Source organism: Nicotiana tabacum, chromosome 10, assembly GCF_000715075.1.
Source record: "Nicotiana tabacum cultivar K326 chromosome 10, ASM71507v2, whole genome shotgun sequence".
Lineage (NCBI taxonomy): Eukaryota > Viridiplantae > Streptophyta > Magnoliopsida > Solanales > Solanaceae > Nicotiana > Nicotiana tabacum.
This window is the reverse complement of record NC_134089.1, coordinates 127980017-127997292: the sequence shown is the minus strand read 5'-3', so window position 1 is coordinate 127997292 and position 17276 is coordinate 127980017.

Genomic DNA, 17276 nt, shown 5'->3' with positions numbered 1-17276 from the left:
GGATTCTCTACCAAATGATCGGCCTGTGCCTGGGCTTTCATGGCTGTCCTCGTCACATAGACGATATCAAACTCTGTGAGCAGAATTTGCCATTTTGCCAACCTTCCCGTGGGCATAGGTTTCTGAAAGATATACTTCAATGGGTCCAAACGGGATATGAGATAAGTAGTATACGAAGACAGGTAGTGTTTCAACTTCTGAGCTACCCAAGTTAGGGCGCAACATGTTTTCTCGAGTTGAGTGTACTTGACCTCATGTACTGTGAATTTCTTGCTAAGATAGTAGATGGCCTGCTCCTTCTTTCCTGTGTCATCATGTTGCCCCAGCACACAACCAAATGAATTTTCCAGGACCGTCAGGTAAAGAATTAAGGGCTTCCCAGGCTTAGGCGGGACCAATACGGGTGGATTAGACAGATACCCTTTGATTTGGTCGAAAGCCTCCTGACACTCTGCCGTCCAACCTACCGCAGCATCCTTTCTCAGCAGCCGAAATATGGGCTCACAAGTTGCTGTGAGTTGAGCGATGAACCTGCTGATGTAATTGAGTCTACCCAGCAAACTCATTACCTCTGTTTTGTTCCTTGGCGGTGGCAAATCTCGGATGGATTCAATTTTGGATGGGTCTAACTCAATCTCTCGTCGACTGACGATGAACCCTAGCAGCTTTCCTGATGGAACCCCGAATGCGCATTTGGCCGGGTTAAGCTTGATATCATACCTTCGGAGTCTTTGGAAAAATCTCCTTAGGTCTGCTACATGGTCCTCCTGACGCCAAGACTTTATGATCACATCATCGACGTACACCTCGATTTCTTTGTGTATCATGTCATGAAACACAGCAGTCATTACTCGCATGTACGTTGCCCCAGCGTTCTTCAATCCGAACGGCATTACCCGATAGCAGTAGGTTCCCCATGGCGTAATAAACGCTGTCTTTTCCGCATCCTCCTCGTCCATTAGGATCTGATGATAACCCGCATAGCAATCTACAAAGGATCCGATCTCGCGCCCAGCGCAATTATCGATCAAGATATGGATGTTGGGCAATGGAAAATTGTCCTTGGGACTTGCTTTGTTGAGGTTGCGGTAGTCAACGCACACCCTGATTTTCCCATCCTTCTTTGGAACTGGTACTACATTGGCCAACCACTCGGGATATCGAGTGACCCGAATGACCTTCGCCTGCAACTGCTTAATCACCTCTTCTTTGATCTTTACACTCATTTCTGTTTTAAATTTCCTTAGTTTTTGCTTGACTGGAGGGTATGCCGGGTCAGTGGGCAATTTGTGAACTACTAAATTGGTGCTTAATCCCGGCATATCGTCATATGACCATGCAAAAACATCTTTGAATTCCATGAGGGTTTTGATCAATTCTTCCCGGACACTCGGCTCAATATGGATGCTGATTTTGGTCTCTTGGACGTTATCAGCATCTCCTAGATTCACAGCCTCAGTGTCATTTAGGTTAGGCTTGGGTTTCTCTTCAAATTGGCACAGTTCTCTGTTTATCTCTTCGAAGGCTTCACCTTCGTCACATTCAGATTCATCGTCACAAACGACCTCTTGCATCATTGAGTCGGATTTAGATTGATTTATTAGACTAGGTCGAAGATCCGCTGTGCATGCCATGTCATTAGAACCAGTAAAAAGAGAACTGTTCCGAAAGAAAAAAGAACAAAACAAAATTAAAATGGGATAAAAGAAGAGAACTTTATTAAACTTGCGGGATAAAAAGGGTTCACACTGTTACAAAAAACGAAAGTAAAATTTGGATTACACCCTGGAATAATCCGAACAAAACAAAACACACAAAACATAAATCAAAGCCTACTACCAAGACTCCCCTCGGACAGGAAGAAGAGTAACTGTCCAATTGTTGGTCTTGGCCTCAGGCCCCACAAACTGTATCTCTATTCTGCTGGAACCTTCTCCAGCTTCTACCACACTGACATCAGCGAATAGCCTCTCAAAACTTTGATTCAGGTCCTCATTTATACCGATCAATGGTCCTAGAATCTTTGGGACCGGTGACCCCTTGGCACTTGCTTTGACAAAAGACCTTGAGAGACGTGGCACTGGTTTAGGCAGAAACCAAACCCTCTTTTTCATTTTTCGCACTTGCTTCCTATCTGCTGCGGTTGGTTTGGACCCCAATCCGAAAGTTTCCAGATTTTTAGGCATGGTGACAGGTTGGACAATCCCCTGCAGCTCGACTCCCAGGCCCTTTCCCGGCACAAATCCATTTCCCAGCATTTCTGCGATCATCATGACTGTTGCGGTAGCTACCCTAGGGTGTGGGATGATCTCTCCTTCAGAGATTTTGTTGGCCGACCCTGTATCGAAAATCTGGTAGACCCAAGGACCTTTGTCGTCAGCGGCCTCTATGAAAGGTACAATGGCGCCACCCAAGGTGCACGCCGGGTCCTCGCCGTGTAACACGACCTCTTATCTTTCCCACTCGAACTTCACCATCTGATGTAGGGTGGAGGGCACTGCTTTGGCTGCATGAATCCATGGTCGTCTTAACAGCAGGTTATAAGACACTGTGGCATCTAACACCTGGAACTCCATGGTAAATAGGACTGGACCGATGGTCAATTCAAGTACAACATCCCCCATAGTGGCTGTTCCGTTTCCGTCGAATCCTCGGACACAGATGTTGTTCTTGTGGATTCTTCCGTGGTCAATTTTTAATTGGTTCAGGGTAGATAGTGGACAAATATTGGCACTTGAGCCGTTATCTATCAATACTCGAGTTACCACCGAGTCTTCACATTTGACGGCTAGGTATAAAGCTTTATTATGCTCCGTACCTTCCACCGGCAGATCATCATCTGAGAATGTTACCCTGTTCACCTCGAAAATCTTGTTGGCAATGGTTTCCAGGTGGTTTACAGAAATCTTGTTGGGTACATGAGCTTCGTTCAATATCTTCATCAAAGCCCGTCGATGCTCCTCAGAATGGATCAGTAATGACAGCAACGAGATCTGGGCCGGTGTTTTTCTCAGCTGTTCGACCACGGAGTAGTCCTGCACTTTCATCTTCCTCAGGAACTCATCAGCCTCTTCTTCGGACATAGGTTTTTTGGTTGCAGCCGGGTTGGTTCTTCTTAGCTCCACTGGAGAAAAACAACGACCTGATCGAGTCAGCCCTTGCGCTTCACAACTAACTTCTTCCACCTGTTTTCCTTTGTACATCACCACCGCCTTTTCATATTTCCAAAGGACAGCCTTGCTATCAATCATCGGCAGCTGGACTACAGGCTTTATGGTGACCAATTCTCTATATGCCCCTTTCAACACAACTGCAGGTGCGGGCGGAATCCCCGATATTACCAACTTGTTTGGCTCGGGTTTGCTTGTTATGGCGGACGGGCTCTTTCCCAATATCACTACTGGCTTGATGCCTTCTCCCTGCGACTGTACCCTCGTTCCTCCACTGGTTGAGACTTCTTTCGGGGCGGCTTGGATCATCATCACTGTTTGTGAGGGTTTTCTCAACTCTCCTCCCTCATACACCAACTCAATCATGTGAGTCTCGTGGTGCGCTGGCAGTGGGTTTTGGTTGATGTTAGGAGCCTCCGGTGTCTGGACCTCGATCTTATTGGTGTCAATAAGATCCTGTATGGCATGCCTCAATTTCCAACACTTTTCGGTATCATGCCCGAGCATCCCTGAGCAGTATTCACAACTTATTGATCGATCCAAATGCTGAGGTGGGGGATTTGGTTCTCGAGTCTGGACAGGACTAACCAAACCCAATTGCCTCAGCTTGTGGAACAAAGCGGTGTAGGTTTCTCCCAACTCCGTGAAAGTTCTCTGTTTACGCAACCTGTCATTCCTAGCATCTGGATTTCCCCGAAAGCCTGCCCCTGAAGGGTTTCTATACGCCCTCGGTGGAGGATAGGTGTTTTGGGGTGGTGCATATATGTTCTGGGGAGCCGGCGCGCGCCATTGCGGGCGAACCGGAGGCGGAGTGTATGTCTGGGCTTGGTGTACGGAACAATGTGGTTCTCGAGGTGGATAGAAATTTTGGGGTGGGTTGTATGGGTAGTTTGACCTGTGAGGTCTGGGTTGGTTGTAGTGTGGCTTGCCAGCCCTGGACCAACTGCCTGCCTCGATCGTGGCAACCTCTTCTTTCTTTCTTCTCAGCGCACCTCTCGTGCCGCTCTGAATAGCCTGGGTTGTGGCCTTGAGTGCCGAGTAGTTCAAGATTTTGTCAGACCTCAGACCCTCTTCTATCATGACCTCTATCTTGACCACCTCGTTGAAGGATTTTCCAACCGTTGTCACCAAGTGACCAAAGTAGGTTGGATCCAATGTTTGCAAGAAATAGTCCACCATCTCTCCCTCTCTCATGGGAGGATCGACTCTAGCTGCTTGTTCTCTCCAGCGGAACCCGAACTCGCGAAAACTTTCCCCGGGTTTCTTCCCAGTTCTTAATAATGTGAGACGGTCAGGGACTATATCGAGATTGTACTGGAAATGACCTGCAAAAGCCTGCGCTAGATCATCCCAAGTATACCACCTGCTGGAATCCTGCCTGGTATACCATTCTAGCGCAGATCCGCTCATACTTTGGCCAAAATAAGCTATTAGCAGCTCATTCTTGCCGCCTGCCCCTCTCATTTTGCTACAGAATCCCCGCAAATGTGCCATGGGATCACCGTGCCCTTCATATAGATCAAACTTAGGCATCTTGAATCCAGCCGGGAGTTGGACATCTGGGAAAGGGCATAGATCTTTGTATGCTACGCTGACTTGGTTGCCCAGTCCGTGCAAGTTCCTGAAGGACTGCTCCAGGCTTTTGAACTTTCTCAATACCTCATCCTGTTCAGGGGCTTTAACCGGCTTTTCAATCTCTGCCGGCACTTCCAAGTGTGGATTGTAAGCCTGTGGCTCGGGGGCATGAAATGTAGGCTCAGGGGGATAGTATTGCGCATCGTGAGCCTGAAACAATGGCTCACTGGTCGTTCTTTGCAGAATGGGCTGATGTGGGTCCCACAAAAGTGGGAATACTGGGTGTTGGGAGAGGTTGATGGGGTGGTGGAGCTTGGGAATCATGAGGGCTTCTTTCTTGATGATAACGGGGATTTGGGAGGCTTGTGGAAGGGCCAGAGTGAGGGTATTCCGGCATGTGCCCCAGTGGCTCAGGGCTCTTTTGTGCTTTGGCTAGGGCTAGCTGCATTGCATTCATCTCTAGTCCCATCCTTTCAATCTTTTCCATTGCTTCTTTTAACAACTGGCTCATCGGCCTTTCTTCCTCATTACTATTTTCTGAAGTAGTCATGCTTGTTGCTACCGGTCCTTTGGATCTGGTTTGGTAGGAGTGTGTTGCCAGAGTTCTTTAACAACTAACTTGTCTGGATTCAGACAACAACAAACTTTGTTAGCGTTAGAGCTTAACAGATTTGATCATAACACATAGAGGATGCAATGCTCCTAGGCAGTTAACTGTTTCTACATGTTTTGCTTCAAACAACATGCGTCATCCCGACTTGCTCATTTGTCTTCTTTTTTTTATTGTTATTTTTGTTTTTTTTCTTTTCTTTCTTTATTAAAGCGGTCGAATCTTATGGGGATTGACTACGTATCACGTCCCCGCGCGAATCAGACCAGGCATAGTTCTGCCTCCAAGTAAAGACACATAAAAATTCTTCCAGAGTCACTTAACTTCAATATCAAAATTTGCTATTACACATTACTTCAAACAAAATAGCAACAGTACAGACTCCATAGTTTTTAACTTGATTTGACTAAAAAGAAAAGAAAACAACATATGGGAAAACAACAAAGCCAAATAAACAGGACTTGACCAAAGATTAATTCTCCAATTTAAGGGCCCTCGAGGCATCATTCGACCTTTTCGCGACTGTAGGTGTAAGGTCTCTTTGCAAGCTCTTCAACTCGTTCATAATCCGGTGGACGCAGCCCATGATGGAAATAAGGAGGGTTTTCCGAGGTATTTGCTCCCCTGCTAGGCATTTCATGTAGATGTAATGCCCAATTTCGTCGATCCTTCCTCGAATGTTGCCCCTCTCAATGAACAATTGCCTGATTTGTTGGTTCTTCAATCCCAGTGCCTGAGCATTGTCGGCAAGTCGGTCTTGAAACAAATCCATTTGTCTTTCCATGCAAGCCATTGCATCGTAACAATGTCTCCTGTCGACCTGAGCGTCTCGCGCTTGTTTGATGATCCGCTCATGTAAAGTGGAGTTCGTTTCCCTTAATATCCCGATGCTTATTTCACAATCCCTCATGACTTGTTGCAGGCGCTGCCTTCGGGCCTTTGTGCATTTTGCCCATCTGACCTTCATTCTTGCTGCGCGATCTTCTGATTGTTCTAATTCCTCTTGGCTTTGGACGACCTGATTTTTCAAACTTGCTATCAGCCTTTCGTCGGAGCGCCGTTTCTATCGGTCAATGTTACTCTTACTAGCTTGGCGGAGGCGGGCCTTCAAGGTCTGGTTCTCTTGGGCTAGCTTGTTCTTTTCGCCCTGTTCCGAGGTGACTTGCACGTTGTTCTCAAATACAAGCCTTTCGACTTGTTGCTTTAGCCTCCCGATTTCAGCCCGGTAGCCCTCTTCTCTTTTTAACCAACTCCACTCTGCCTGTGAAGATTCCTCAAAGCCTTGGATGTGAGCTCTCTTAGTTGGTCTCTGATGTTCAAGCTCTCTTTTGTACCACGGGAAGTATTTCGGAGTCACTTCGCCCTTAGCCCGATCTCGTACACAAGTGTCTAACTTAAGGGTTTGACACCTCATTCCAGACCCTCCGAACGAATGCTTCAGGGAACTGCCCACTAGGTCCGATTTCAATCACCTGGCTACTAAGGTCTTCTTCCTTAGGGATTACTTGGTATCGTCCCAACTGCCTCAACACCCTGCATGGTGCATAGGGCTGGATACTCTGGAGACCCATCAACAACAAATAAGATTCGGTGGCTGACATGTGTATAACCTCATCTAGGGATAACCACTCGAATGCCCACTCTATCTGGTTGGCTGAAACAGAGCGCAATATCGTGACCCATTCGGCGACCCCTTCCGGCAATCTGAACCCGTTGATCCTGGTGGGGAACTCTTCTATGCAAGTTTTTTGCGACGACCCATATTTCAGAATTTGAGGGCGACGACATAGATGATCTATCGTCCACATTTGCAGTAGTACATTGCATCCCTCAAAGAAACTTCCTCCGACCTTGCAGACGGTGAGGGCGCGGAAAATTTCTGCATTTATCATAGGGTCTAGGGTGATCTTCTCCTGCCTGATCAGAGTATTGACTACCCCAGCGATTTGTATGTTAATTTTTCCATCTTTCCTAGGGAACACTAGAAACCCCAGAAAAGCTATCATAAAAGCAATACATCTGTGTTTTTCCCATTCTAACCGGTTCTCCCCACTGCAGATCTTGCTCTCAGGATTGTTGAACCCTCCCAGGTGACCGTATCTGTCGTACAGAAATGCCAAACTACAAAACCCTTTTGATAACTCTGGATTATGTATCGTTCTGCGGATCTTTACGATATCCAGGAACTTATGTATAGTTACGGTCCTTGGTGCAATGAGGTACTGTTCTTTCATAGGGACATTAGGTCGTCCAATATACCCTGCCAATTCCTCCAGTGTTGGGGTGAGCTCGAAGTCTGAGAGGTGAAACACATTGTGTGCCGGGTCCCAAAATGAGATTAGAGCCCTGATAACGTCTCCTCTTGGCTCGATGTCCAGTAATCCAACCAAGTTTCCCAAGTATACTTTGACCGTATCTTGCCGGGAACCTCCCAAGTCGTTCCACCATGTGCGTAAGCCTAAAGGAACTTTGTTTATAATGGCCTCAGATGAACTCCTACTTGTGCTCATTCTGCACATTTATTAAGGTGATTTATTAAGGTGAGAGAAATAACATGTGTATACACATATATGGGCGGAGATATGCATATATATATACATATACATACATATATACATATATATATATACATATAATATTTGGTAAAACAAAACCGGGGAGTTGGACCCGATAAGGTTTGGTAAAACAAAATCGGGGAGTTGGACCCGATAAGAGTTGCCTACGTATCCCACATCCGGTGGGAATCAAACCGACGTAGTTCGGGCCATTTAAATGAACAAACCATTTCTAAAAACAAGGTAAAATAACTCTTCATTCTTCCCTAAAAAAATGACCTTTTTTCCCAAACTAAAATAAAGACTTTTTTTTCATTTTCTTTTTGACAAACGGTTTTCCAAAATAACTTTTTTCTTTTTCTTTTCTATTTTTTTCATTTTCTAAAATAATCAATTAATACCTTAACTATTATTTCCTTTTTTTTCTTTTTCTTTCTTCCTCTTTTTCTCAACATTTCCAAGGTTCAGAAACCAGTCAACATGCAGGTTTGAAACAAATATGTGTATACAGCAAGTAAGATGCATCAGGATGGTCTTTTCTGTTTCAGGTTGCTATTCCTAGACGGACCCAACCCCTGTGTTGAGTCCCCTAAGTCAAAATGCACATGATGCAGACAAGCGTTCCTACTAGGGATCCGGCATGAAGTCTCATTATTCTACGTTCAAAACCTGGGTCTGTGTTCTAGACAGTGTACCCGAGCGGACAACTCGAGTCGAGGAGGGGGCTACGTACCGGGGACCCGCGGGATCGTCCGGCTTTGTAACTTATCCGGCCTCTTTCTTATTTCAGGTATCGACACTAACAGAATAGGGAGTCTCGGCCAGCGAGCTTCTCCCCGGAGGTAAGAAGTGAATGGTTTCGGCACAGTTTATATGTACAGTTCAATGAATATCAAAGCGGTAAAAGCAGTATTTAGCACATTAGGATCAAACATGTAAAAATCAGATAAAACTAAATATAACAATTTATCTAAGCTCGAATTTCTAACCCTGAACCAATGGTTCTGGGTTTTTTCAACAATCCCCAGCAGAGTCGCCAGAGCTGTCACACCTCCTTTTTCCACCCCGCGAGGGGGCAAGGGAGTTTTTTTCCAATTAAAGGACAATCGAAACGGGATTGGTTTGTTTATTTCAGAGTCGCCACTTGGGAGATTTGGGGTGTCCCAAGTCACCAATTTTTATCCCGAATCAAGGAAAAGAATGACTCTATATTACAGTCTGCGTACCAGAAATCCGGATAAGGAATTCTGTTAACCCGGGAGAAGGTGTTAGGCATTCCCGAGTTCCGTGGTTCTAGTATGGTCGCTCAACTGTTATATTCGGCTTGATTATCTGATTTTATACAAATTGAACATATGTGCAAATTTTAACTTTTGACCGCTTTTGTCGTTATTATTATTTTACAAGAATTGCAACGTCGTGAAAACATATCTCGAACCACGTTACATCAATGCACCCGTGGTTATCGATATATCTCGACTCGGTTGAGATTTGGATTTGGGTCACATAAATGTGCACCCGAATTAAGGAAAATAAATTATTAAAGGCGCGCCTAAAGCAACTAGCGTCTTGTTATTTTGGGGAAGGTCGTAAAAATTCGTTAAACGGCACATCCCGAATTCTAAATACTTTGATCTATACATACCTTTAGAGGGCCCCGCAACTTTTGTACATTTTGTTTGTCGAGGCTCATCTCATTCTTGTTTTTAAAAGGAATTTGCGACGTCATGGACACGTATCTCGAACCACGTCACAATCAATGTACCCGTGATTAGAAATACATCTTGAATCCATCGAGATTTGGATTTGGGTCACATAAATGCGCACCCGAATTTAAGAAGGTAAAATTATTAAATACGCACTTAAAGAGGCTATCGCGTTATTATTCCAGGAGGGTCGTGAGATTTGCTAAACGACCCACCTTGGGAACTGAATTCTTCTATATATACATTTAACGAGGGCCCCGCAGTTTGTTCGTTTTTCTTTATTTTTGTCGAGGCTCATCTCGTCCTTATTTTAAAAGGATATCCTATAGCAACTACGTTTCTTGTGGCGTTTGTCTCTATTAATAGAAAACAGAGATAGTCCTAGTTAATTACATGCTTGTAGGCTTATTTATAGCAGGATTCAAAACGCTTTTACACGATCAGAATCACGGCCACATACCCAGGTCGCATCCCGAATATTATGGGCCCAAACCCAGCCCACACAGTATCGACAGGGTCCTGGGCCACTACTTTTCCGACGGAAGCCTGCTGGGTTCGTTCGATTTAGGCCCAACCCTCGTGAGGTTGAGAAATGCAGGCTTGTATTATTTATTCTAAAGGCAATGATTTGCCAATTATAATGAGGCAGCTTGTTGAAGGGAAATGAATTCAACTATCAAGGGATAACTCCATACTTGGCGTGCATTACAGGATATGCTAAACACAATTAACCAAAGTATAAGATACAACCTACTGCACTGTAAATCCTTCTATCACCAACCTATATACACAGTCTAACATTCAATTACCATACATTGACATTTATTAGGCATGAGGACTATCTCCAGTATCCAAACAAGAATGTAAACTATTATACATTATATGAGGTTTAACATAATAGTCTATGTATATATAAACATCTGCAGATCTTCTCCTTTACATTCATGCTCAAACTTTTCAAGTTACATTGGTAGTATATTTGTGTACCTGGTATAGAGAACAAAAGGAGGAAGAAAATGATCAGCTGAGTGGTACGCAACAAGCACAGCAACAGCAGATAATACAGCCCAACACAGCAACAACCAAACAGCCACAAAGATGGAGTTCACACGTTGGTCGAGCAATAGACAAATAATCCCAGGAAACAGGATGGGAAACAAGACCAATCGAGAAAAAAAAACCAGAATATTTTGTGCTATAGCCAACAGAAATTCAATAACCACCAAAGCTCAGCAAACAACCAGCACAGTTTCAAACAATCAGGGAGACTAAACTCAATGTACAGCACACAGAAACTCAATGTAGTAGCAATCACAGCTGAAGATACACAGACTTCTCTTAATGGAACAATAACAGCCCCAGTTAGGATAACCAACTTGGTTTCTTTGTGCAGTTTTTGGACAGTGTTCAGTTACAGTATTTCTGGAAATTTTTTTCTATTTTTTTTTTTCATTTTTCTTCAACTCACAAGACCTCTCTCAAGACTAAAATTTCCAGCCCCTTTTAAATTCTGAAAATAGCTTATTTATAAGCCTAACAAACCAGTGCAGTCAAGCTGCCTGGATTCTGCCAATTGCAGACTGCCCATACCTATTAAATCCCATGCCTAAGCATCTTTTTGATGCCAGCCATTTTGTTCCCAACGCCTGGCTTATTCCTTTTGTCAAGAGTCATGGGTTTAGTTAAGTATTTATTTTAATTCCCATACTCTTGTGTCTTGTTCCCCATTGGCATTAGTTTAATCCTAATTTAGTACCCTACTTGTCAGCTCAATTAAACTAAACTTTTTCTGTTCTTTTCAAACCCCAGACTACCCCTGTTAAACCCTGATTATTACTGCCCTAAACCCATTGCAGCATCAGGGCATTTTGAACTTCTTTCAAATTCAGAACTGCCCATGGACTGAATCTTTTCAGTCGTTTTGCAATGCAAACAAACCCATTTCAAACAGTGTCGGGCATTCAGTTAGTGACATGGTTCAATCAGTCATGTGACATTATTAGTTCATTTGATCAATTAGTTATAGAAAACTAATCGACGATGTTTATCGAGTCGACTATACTAAATACAACAGGTAATAATCAATCATTCATATAAACAATACGTACAGGGACCCAAAGGGCATCAGACAACTTTTGTTCAATTACTGGGAACCTATATGAATTATTTATGTGACGACTATCCTAATCGAACATGTATATCACAGAATATATTCAGAACACAAACAGAAAACAATCGACCAAATAAAAAGGTCTTTGACAGAGATGGAAGAAATTAAGAAAAATAACAGACAATAACAAACAATCACAACAAAGCATGCTAACAACTTAATTATCACTCGAATAAAACAGAAAAGCAAAGAAAACTTACCGAAAGATGTCCAAACAAAATTGACCCAAGTCTGACTCAACTTTGACCATTTGAGGCCGAACAAACTTTAATCAGGGTGTTCTCAAACGAGAACACCTTGATTAAGGTCTATTAGACCTCGAACCCCTGTTAAGACTGGCCGGATTCCTTAGGTCCTTGTGTTCTAGGGTTTGGATTCTCAGATTTGAGATTCTAAGAGTTGTGGGTAGATTCGGACCAAACCAAGCCTGGTTTGGTCACGAGGGGGGTCAGGGGAGTGTCTGGTATGAAGATGGTGAGGTTTGGTATAGGTCAGAGTTCGACTCGAATCTTTAAATGAAGATTCGAGACGAAGGGAGGTGATTCGAGGCTAGGGGGTAACAGATCCATGTTCAGGAGAGTGAGGTGGTCCTAGGGTGTTCAGGAGGTGGTCATCGGCGTTCATGCCGCCAGGTTCTGGTGAAAGGGAAATCAGGGCGGCTGCTAGGGTTTGGGGGGTTTCAGTGTTTGGTGAAGACGATGAGTGGAGGGGGGTTCGAATAGGGGGCGTGGGGTACGATAGAAACCTTATATACGATCTAGGGGTTTAGATCCTGGCCGTTGGATCAAATGAGATCTATGGCCAGGATCTATTCACTTAGGGAAGACGGTGTCGTTTTGGGTTTGATAGTGGGTGAGACCGGGTAAGGCTGGATCGGGTCAAAGTTTGACGGGTTTAGGGGGAAAGGCCTGGGCCCATTGGATCAAGGGGTTGGACGGCTTAGATTAATTTGCCTGAAACGACGTCGTTGAAGTGAAGTGATCAACCTGATCAGGACCGTTTGTTTGAGTCAGATCAACGGTTCTGATAAGGACACTGATACGGCGTCGTTTGAATCAGTGTTTGGGCAGGCCTGACTTGGACTGGGTCCTTGTGTGCCGGTTTTGGGCCTATTTTTTATTTCATTTCTTTGGCCCAAATCACTCTTTTCTTTGTTCTCTTATTTTAAAACAAAAATGAAATAACAAAATAAATAATAAAACAAATGAAATTAAAACAAACAACAATGTAACACTTCAACACAATTATCACACCAAATTAAAATGTTTAAGTAAGTTAAAATCACAACCTAGAACGAACGAAGCATATATATATTTTTTGAATTTTCTTTCAACGACCGAATTACGGTTTGATTACCATGACAGACATACTTTGTATTTTGATTGATAAGATCAAATGCAACTTGGGACGAACCACAAATGACTAGCAGTACAGGTCATGAAAAATTGAAAATTTGTACAGCGAGGTCACTGGTCACTATTTTTGTTTTCTTTTGGAGTGATTGTCCGTGAGGCAAAAATCACGTGCTTACAACATTGATCAAAGTATTAAGCTACTATTTATACAAGTGTTAGTTATAACTAACTCAACTACTAACTATAGTATAGTGTAATACTAACTACTTTCCTAAATGTAGTCCAGTTAAATAGGTGGGGCCTACATCTCTCAACACTCCCCCTCAAGCTGAGGGATGAAATGCATTCCTCATTCCCAGCTTGCTTAGTAAGTATCCATGATGTGGTTTGCACAAAGCCTTTGTCAGCTCATCTGCTATCTATTCTGTTGTGCCAACATGCTGAGTTTGAATAAGACCTTGTACTAGCTTTTCTCTTACAAAATGACAGTCAATATTTATGTGTTTAGTCCGTTCATGAAATATTAGATGTGCAGCAATTTGGATTGCTGCCTTACTGTCACAGTGTAGAGGCACATGCAGAGCAATATCCACTCCTAATAACTCCTTGAAAAGTCCAAACAACCACATAATTTCAGCTACTGTGGTTGTCATGCTTCTGAACTCTGCCTCAGTTGAGCTTCTAGATATTGTCCCTTGTTTCTTTAACTTCCAGAAAATCACTACATCTCCAAATTTAACCACATACCCTATGATTGACCTCCTAGACTCAACACAAGCTCCCCAATCCGAATCACAATAGACTATTAGTTTATTGCAGCTTCCAGTTGGCATGAACAAACCAAGTCCAGGTGTAGACTTGATGTATTTCACGACTCTTCTAGCAACTTTCATGTGAAAAGTCTTAGGTGCATGCATATACTGGCTGAGTACCTGAATAACAAAGGCTATATCTGGCCTTGTCATTATTAGGTACGAAAGCCTCCCAACTAGCCTTTGATAATTTCCTTTCTCTTTAAGTTGCACATCTTCAGAGTCACTATCTTTTACTATTTGATCAAATTTAACAAAGGTGAGTTTTTGATTAAACTCAAGATGTGTAGAGGCTGGTTTTCCTCCTGCTAAGACAAGTTCGGATACCAATTCTAGGGCATATTTCCTTTGACACATTAGGATACCTTTCTCAAACCTTGAGAACTCAATGCCAAGGAAATATTTTAGCTCCCCTAGATCCTTCATTATGAACTTCTCCTACAAATCTTTTATGACCTGCTGGATGAGAAGTAAGTTGCTAACAGTTACCAACAAATCATCAACATAAACTAGGACAACACAAGATCAGCTCCTATTCTTTTGGTGAACAGGGAATAATTATACTGGCTTTGAGAAAAATCCATGTCTAGGAGTGCCTCTGTTAGCTTAAAATTCCATTGCCTAGGTGTTTTCTTCAATCCATACAAAAACTTATGTAGCTTGCACACCTTTTGATTCTCCCTCTGGCTTGAAAAGCCATCAAGAACTTGTATGTAGACCTATTCTAAAAGGTCACCCTGAAGGAATACATTATGAACATCCATATGAAAATGTACCAACTAGATGCAACAGCTAATGCAACTACAGCCCTCACTGTGACCATCTTGGCCACATGAGAGAATGTTTCTGTATAATCTAGGCCTTCTTGTTGACTGTAACCTTTGGCTACTAGTCTAGCTTTATATCTTTCCACTTCTCCATTAGACTTATACTTAACCTTGAAGACCCACTTGCATCCTATAGGAACTTTCCCTTGAGGCAGATCAAACAAGGACCAGGTGTTATTGTCTTGCAATGCTGAAATCTTAGCTTGCATAGCTTCAATCCACTTTGGATAAGCACTTGCTTCTTTGAATGTTCTAGGTTCAATAATAGCTGAATATGCAGCAAGAGAAGCCCTGTAGTTTAAAGACAGTTGATTGTAAGAGACATGCTGTGATACAGGATAATGCCAAGTGGATTTCTTGGGCTATACTACATAATCAGTTAGCCATATAGGAGGTTTAGAAGGCCTAGAAGATCTTCTGAGACCTTCAGGAGAGACTGAGGGTGCAGAAGGTGGAATAGAAGGGCTTGGTTTAGAATGAGTACCATAGGGAAGACTAGAAGGAGAAGGCATTTGTTGAACACCAGAAGTAGGCAAATCTGAAACAGATACAGGTTGGTAAGTACTCTTTTTAATTGGTGCATCTGTGAACTCTAATATAGGAAATAAAAGAGAGGTTCCAAGTTGCATATGCTTAAAAGGGAAAATGTCTTCCTTAAAGACAACATCTCTACTAACAAAGAAGCCCTTGAAATGTAAACCATAGAGAATGTAGCCCTTTTGAGAAGATGAATATCCCATATGGACTGCTGGAATTGCCCTAAGACTAAACTTATCCCCTTTCTGCACTTTTGTGGCATAACATAAGCTACTAAACACTCTAAGATGTTATATGGAAGGTATATTCCAAATAGATCTTCAAATGGAGACTTGCCTTGAAGAAGTCTAGTAGGTAATCTATTCAGTAGGTACATTGTTGTAGACATACACTCACCCCAAAATCTCAGAGGTATAAAGGGTTGAAATCTGAGAGCTCTAGCCATATCTAATATAGTCATATGCCTTCTCTCCACCACTCCATTTTGTTGGGGTATATAAACACAAGAACTTTGATGAAAAATTCCTAGACTTTGCAACAAATAATGGAGTTAATCATTCACAAATTCAGTACCATTGTCAATTCTGAGGCACTTAACTGTAGTTTTAAATTGATTTGACACCATTGTAAGAAAGTTATTTAAAACTACAATAGTATCTGCCTTAGTAGTTAGAAGAAAAATCCAAATATACTTAGAGAAATGATCCACCAGGGTTAAAAAATATCTTTTGCTGTCATGAGTTGGTAGTCTATATGGACTCCAAACATCTGCATGAACAAGATCAAAAATAGAAGTAGAACAAGTGGTTCTAAGAGGAAAAGGTTGCCTTGATTGCTTTGCAATAGGACATACAGTACAATACTGATGATCAGTTAGATGTAACTCATGAAGATTTCAGTACCTTTAGAGGACCATGTCCTAGCCTCCTATGCCATAGAGAGAAATCATTACATGGACTTGTATTATTCAGGCTAACAGTTTTATTTGTGCTAACTATGGTATTTACACTTGGAGATATATGATATTCAAGAGTTTGTCTGTTTGCAGCCTTGAAGATGTAGAGTCCAAGTTCTTCTCTACCAATCCCCAGTACCTTCCCACTGAAGAGTTCCTGAAAGACACAAAAGTTAGGAAAGAATTCCACTACATACCTTAATTCTTTTGTGATTTTAGACACTGAGAGTAAGTTATACTTGAAATCTGGAATGAAAAATATATTTTGAATTTTCTTATTTTTGAAGAAAGAAGAGATTCCAGTATGTGTAATAGAAGCTTGTTCTCCAGTAGGTAATTGGACTTTATTTTTATCATTCTTTGATACTTCCTCATATGAGTCTAATAGGTTTAAACTATGCACCATGTGATTAGATGCTCCTGTGTCTGCTATCCAATTATGATCCACCAAAGTAGACATAAAAGCATGTAGTATACCTACTATCCCTGTAGTAACTGAGTTAGCAACAGGTTCAGTATCTTTGCCCTTGTTCAACATCTGCAGGATTTGCTGGTATTGCTCTGGAGTAACGCAGTTCAGCTGGTTGCCTTGTGTTTCTGAGGGCAGATTCCCATAGTTGTTCTCAATATGATTCATATTGTTGTTCATATTGTTCGCTTAAGCATTGAAACCTCCTCCTCTTCTTGAAATCACAAGGATATCCATGGAGTTTGAAATAGTTTTCCTTTGTATGGCCTTTACACTTACAATAGTCACACTAAATTATTGATTCGTTGAAGAAATTCTTAGGTTTGTCACCTCTAGAGTAGCCAATGTTGGTATAACCTCCAGAATTGTTAGATCCTCCATTCTGGCCACCATTCTGAGCTCTATTACTCATCATAGCAGCAGTTTTATTGTTATTATTAGAATCATACACATTTTTTCCGGTGATCCTTTGGCTTTCTACATTGATTATCATGGCATAGGCTTGGTTTAGATTAGGTAATGGTCGAGTCATTAG